The 6,524-nt window shown below is 40.3% G+C and overlaps 1 long non-coding RNA gene across 1 annotated transcript in view; it reads right to left on the reverse strand.

Annotated features, from left to right (window-relative positions):
* LOC128776549 (uncharacterized) overlaps window positions 1–5,830 on the reverse strand; it is a 111,342-nt gene extending 105,512 nt beyond the window's left edge. The window contains exon 1 of the long non-coding RNA XR_008421698.1: window positions 5,768–5,830. This is a non-coding gene — a long non-coding RNA (uncharacterized LOC128776549). The remainder of the gene's footprint in view (window positions 1–5,767) is intronic.
* Between the last annotated feature and the right edge of the window lie 694 nt (window positions 5,831–6,524).

Consider the following 6,524-nt stretch of genomic DNA (forward strand, 5'->3'; position numbering starts at 1 on the left):
AGTAGTTATTAAATGTGGGCTCCTGCTTCTAATTAATGAGATTTGGTAGTAAAATGATTAAAAGGGAAAAAAAATACCCTAACATTTACTGAGTAATCACTATGTCAGATAATATTCTAAGCACTTTAGGTACAGTAACATTAAATACACACACACACACACACACACACACACACACACACACAGGAACTGAAGGAAGATACTATTATTTCTCAATCTTATGGTTACTTAAGCACTGAGAGTTAACTAAGTTACCCAGGATCACAAAGCTGGTAAGTGGTGGAGTTGGACTTGAAACCTGGCAGGCTGATTTCAAAGACTGTGCTTTTAGCCATGACATTTCCTGCCTCCAAATAAACAATATAGGAATTTGTGAAAATTGGGTGATTAATCAATGACCCTTCAATAATTGATGGACTAAGACTTGCATGAAACAAAGGGAAAGAGTATCAAGAGCACTTTAGTGGCTACATCTCAAGTAAAGATTAACTTCTGCTTCCTCTGAGGCATCTTGGGAGAGATGGGTCAGCAGGATGCAGGCTCAGAAATAAGAGCTAGACCTTGGAAAAAGACCAAGTTCTATGCCAGTGTGTCTCAACCATGCCTGTGCATTAGAATCACCTGGGTAGCTGTTCAAAAAATACTAGTGCCCAGACCCTACTCCCAGGATATTAACTCAATTAGTGTAGGGCAGGCCCAGCCATTTGAATTTTCCGACCACCTGAGTTGATTCAAAAGTGCAGATAGGTTTGACACACTGCTCTAGGCACACCACAGACTCCTGCCATTGCTAGTTTATACATTTCCTGTCCTAAAGCTGACCTGAAACCCAACTCTAAACCCTTGGTGCCCACCCAGCCTCAACTCCAGCACATCCACCGTCAGAGCCTGGGAGAAGCCCAGCCACTTTGTGGAGGAGCTTCATGACAATACCAATCCTGTCCCCCTGGGAAGGAACCTCACAGTGAGGTGACTCCTGCTCTAAGACCAAAAGAGGAAAGCAAGGTGGAGGGAACTAAGTCCTTCTTTGCTTCTCTCCCCTTGGAGTGATTTCACTCTACAAAGCTGACACAATCAGTCCCTCCCTTGTTCTCCTTCCAAAGGTGACACTAGGAAGAAAAAGGAATGAACTACCGATAGGATTGGGACTTCCTGGAAGCCTGGCTCCTAGCCTATGTTAACAGAGACAGTGAGGAAACCAGGGTCCAAGATTATGGCTGTCTGCTAGTTCCTAGGGAAAACTCATTATTTCAGTTGTGATCCTTATCCTTTTTAGTGACTGTTTTAAGTGAATTTGTTTTAGAGTCTCTTTTCCTTTAAACATTGCCCACATAATCAATCAATCTGAGAACTGGGGGTATGACAGAGGAGGCTCAGTATGGCAGAGCAGTTAAGCAGGAGATGGGCAACGGGTGCACACCACTGTTAAATCAGCTGGAAGGAGCTAGGGCCAAGGACAACACTCCAGAAGTTCTGTCGTTGGGGGCCCCAGAACCTCTGATTCCTAAATGACCTATGGCTGTGGAACTGATTCATCCACTACAAATGACCTGGAACTTACGCTATGCCTTAAAAGCTTGGTGGCTTCTCCTGTTAAATGGCACGTTTTGGTAAGTCTAACTTTACAACCAAAATTCCCTATTAGAATTCATCCGTCAGTGTGGAGCTGTAGCTGTCCCAAAGGAGATAACCCATACAGGATGTTGACTGGGAGGTGGGAACAGAAGTATATATCCTCTCCAAGAAGAAAAGAGTAACTAGAAAATCTTAACTGGAAAGAAAGCCAGGGTTTTACTTAGTGACTTCACTGTACTCTTTCAGAAGTGGCAATGGAGAAAAACAGTTTCTTCCTCATTTTAGAACACAAAAAAAGAAAACCAATCAAGAGTTTAAAAAAATCCCCATTTCAGGGAAGTTAAAGCCTACAGCAAAATAAAAGTCCAAAGATATACTGACTCCTGGCATATGCTTTTCAATTCTGGCATGGTTTTCAATTCTAAGTATAAAGAATCAAGGTGAAGAGAAATCTATACAAGTGCAGACAAACAGGGTAAGATTAAATAATAATTGACAGCTAAGAACTTGTAAAGTGCCTAACTGTTCTTAAGTGTTTCTATTTATTTAATAATCTTTTCTGTATTTTTTAGTAATATGACTTATATAGATGTATGTTTTTGTTTTACCTTGTTTACATTTTTAATAATTTAAATGGAAAAGAATTTTTTTCCCATGAATTGTAAGAAGTCTAGCTGCATCCAAAGTCAGCCACTGCATTATTAATATTCTGCCCTTTGGAGCCTTATCACCACACTCACCCACCTACTCTCCTACCAGGCCAGAGTGGAGATCTCTAGGTAGGGATTAGATGAGTGTGTCAGGGAGAGGTACCTGTACTGGGCCCTTTCAGATCCTCCAATCCCTTTAGCTCCACATTGCCTTCCCCTTCTCTAACCAAACCCCTGGAACCTGATGTTCCTATTGACATTCTTGATTCTTTTCTTTCTTTCCTCCAACTGTGCCTTCTTTGTCAAACCTTATTAGGTTAAAGTCTCCATTCATTCTTTCTGTGCTTGCTTTCAACCTTAGAATAAAATCACAAACCTGGGCTGCATGGATCCACAATGAAACCACACAACCTGATCCTACTTGGGCCCTCACTGTTAATTGACAAGGCTCTCTCTTTAAAAAAAAAAAAAAATTCTTTTATTCCTTATTTATTTTTGACAGAGAGAGACAATGAGACAGAGTATGAGTGGGAGAGGAACAGAGAGAGAGGGGAGGGAGATACAGAATCCAAAGCAGGATCCAGGCTCTGAGCTGTCAGCACAGAGCCCGGTGTGGGGCTTGAACTCATGAATTGCGAGATCATGACCTGAACCGAAGTCAGACACTTAAGCACCTGAGCTACCCAGGTGCCCCAAGGCTCTCTCTTTTATGGATGTATTGATACAGGTCTCTAGACACTTACTCTAAACATTTCTGTCAAGTCCTGCTGTCATATTCACTCTCAAGAAACAGCTTTCTGTCCTAATGTAGACCAAGCCTACTCAAAATCTCCTACACATTTTCTCTCTCTCTCTCTCTCTCTCTCTCTCTCTCTCTCTGTGTGTGTGTGTGTGTGTGTGTGTGTGTGTGTCTCTCTCTCTCTCTCTCTCACACACACACACACACACACACAGAGTCTTTCTTCCTTTATATTTCTTTTCCAACTACTCTGCCAAGTTGATCCCAGAAGCATCATTATCTCAAAAGATCTTTCTTTGGGCACCTGGTTGGCTCAGTCAGTTGAGCAACCAATTCTTGATTTTGGCTCATGTCATGATCCCAGGGTCGTGGGATCTGGCTCTGAGCTGAGCATGGGGCCTGCTTAGGATATTCATTCTCTCTCTCTCTCTCTCTCTCTCTCTCACTCTCACTCTCACTCTCTCTCTTGCCCCTCTCCTCTACTTGCATACTCTCTCTAAAATAAAATAAAATAAAATAAAATAAAATAAGACTTTAATCTTATTTGAAAATCCCTTTCAATTGACTCTAATCATCCCCTTTCTACTGACATTTTTCCTTCTAAATAATATTCTCTAGCACCTTCCAGTTTCTTTAAAAAGAATCTCTCTCACAACACCACGTTTTACTTTTTGTTAAAATTATTTCTGTATATGTTTTATGTCCTTTACTAGAATGAAGATTCCTTAAGACCAGGAATAAAATTTAAGCATCTTTAATTTCCTCCAAAGTCTAAGATTGAATCTTATACACAGTGTGGGCTTATGAATGTGTACTGAATGAATGAATGAATGAATGAATGAATGAATGAATATCTCAGTATAGTTAAGTCATTCTTGTGCTCATTCCTGGTGTCTGAAAGAAAATCCATGGGAATGCTCTGAACTTGCTTCAGTAAGACTCATTTAGGGTTTGGAATGCCTAAGACTGCCATGGACTTCTCAGATAGTTATCTTCTCAGTGTAATGTAATGCCATAGTCCCTTAGTCAATGCTTCTCCATCTTATTTAATGATACTAGAAACTACACAATTAGGTATTAATTCCCTTGACTTAAATCTTCAGTTCCTCTTTAAAGTTGCAACTATTAAAAAATAAATAAGTAAATAAGTAAGTTAACAGTTGTAACTGTTTCTGGGAAAGGTATTGCATTTAGATTGCAGTAAACTAATTTTTGTGATATTTTGTCCATGAGAAATAGGGGCAGAAATAGATGCTTTGGGGTTCCTTAACAGGACCTCTTTGATTCTTTCCTTTCTCGCCTCCACTTGTGTTTTCTTTGCCAAACCCCATTAAGCTAAAGTCCCCATCCAGGCCCAAATCACAGAGGGGACCCTGTGAGCCTACAATGGCTCTCCAATAGCCTCCTGTGTTGTTCTCCCTATTACATGGTATGAAATCCCCAAGGGTTGGTGCTCTCTAGGGCATTGTCTCCAGAAGGCCACTATTAAAATGTAGTTAAAAGCAGACTGGAATCCTGCTTCAATTTTTTTTCTGCTATAAATAAGCTGAGGGGCAACTTTGATCCTCATCTACAAATGGATTGGAATCCATTTCTCTGATCCTGCAAGTACAAGTTGTGATTTCCAAAACAGGCATACGGCAGTATATGATTTGTGATATTTTCCCTTCTTTCTAAATTTCCATAACTGCAAATGTCCTATACTTCATATACTTTCATTTTACCAGAAAAAAAAGTAAACTAAAGAAAAATGAGAGTACATTAATTACAAGCTTTAGGGGAAAAAACATGGAAATATCTTTGGGCCTAGAATATTTTTCCCTAGATTAATTTTGGTGAGAAAATGTTCTTTATAGTAAACAATGTCGTAGTTAGTTCTAGTCTCCACCAGTTTTCTTAAATTTATTTTTAAAATTAAAGTTAGTTAACATATAGTATAATATTGGTGTCAGAAGTAGAACCCAGTGATTCATCACTTACATATAACACCCAGTGATCATCCCAGCAAGTGCCCTCCTTAATGCCCTTCACCCATTTAGCCCATCCCTCACCCACTTCTCCTCTAGCAATCCTCAGTTTGTTCTCTGTATTTAAAAGTCTCTTATGGGTTATCTCCCTCTCTGTTTTTATCTTATTTTTCCTTCTCTTCCCCTATGGTCATCTGCTTTGTTTCTTAAATTCCATATATGAGTGAAAGCATATGATATTAGTCTCCATCAGTTTTTAATCATCAGATTAAGAAAAATATTTTAAGAATTGTTATAGAATAATTATAGGAAAGAAAAGTCCAGGAAAAAGATCTACTGATATAATAAAGATGCCTCTCACTGTATATAATTGTACTAGATATTAAATCTTGACTGCCTTCAACATTCACACACACAGATACACACACGTGTACACACACATGCCCCCCACCCCCCGCCAGAGTCATGTAGAGGGCATTTCTGATTTCATCAGAAATTTCTAAATTACTATGTCCCTATGCTTGCTTGCAGGATTTCAGTTTCCCCTCAACATCTCCCACAATTAATTGAGAGCACCAATACAAAGGGTAGAGACTTCATATGTGTTTGTCTTAGATCTGCCACACGTTCCCACAGTGTCTACAGTTCAGAGGGCCACTGGAAGGAGTGCCATTGTAGCCCCTCATGAGAGAAACATCAAGGCCCATGCCAAGGGTGCTTCTCTAGTGCTCCCAAAGCTGACAATTCTGAAGGCAAAACAGCAATGGCAGCTCCACAAAGGAAGCAGTCTCTCTATAATTTGGTGTGCTTTGTCACTCAGTTTATCCAAAACATACCTCCTTTGCCCATTGGCTTTTTCTTCCTCAGTCCAAAGGTGTCAGAGGATAAGCATCACATCCACTCTATTACATATGCTCAAGTCTAGTTCTAGAAGCTAGACAGAGAACAGAAGCTATACCACCATTCCATCTTCCTCAATTCCTTTATTCTGCTTTGGCTCAAATCCCAGAAAACTTCTCCTGCCTTCCCCTCCACCTCCCAAATTCTCCTGCTCTTCTGTGGATGCAAAAACTACTTCTGGGGGTAGAGGCAGGTGGGTTAAAATGAGAGGATGTTATTTATGTTAGCAGTATACAAGTCCTGGGTCAATCAGTCAAATGTCCTATTGTAATTCATACACCCAAAGACACCCAACTTGTCTTTTAGTCAGTAAAATCATGTCACAGGCCATCTTAGGGTACAGGTTTTGAAACCAAGAATTGTGTACCATTTGCTAGCAACCCCCACTGAAATCCTCGTGCATGCTAGGAAAATCTAACAGATTGTTTCCAACTGATTCTTCTTTCATTTGTACGAAGAAGACTGGGTTTTCACAAGTTGATGAAAAATCACTCTGGGGACTGCTGCCTACCCAACTCTTAACTACTCAGCCTGTCGGGCCTCCTATTTAGACCCAATTAGTGGCATCTCAAGTTAATGCCAGACGACCTTCAAGTGCTACCCTAAACCGACCTCAAACTAAAGACAGACTTTGGAAGACAGCATCAACAAACTTGGAACAACTTCTGTGTAGCACAGCTGATCTGACTAGGT

Source organism: Panthera pardus, unplaced genomic scaffold, assembly GCF_024362965.1.
Source record: "Panthera pardus isolate Hobbes unplaced genomic scaffold, ASM2436296v1 HiC_scaffold_13, whole genome shotgun sequence".
Taxonomy (NCBI): Eukaryota; Metazoa; Chordata; class Mammalia; order Carnivora; family Felidae; genus Panthera; species Panthera pardus.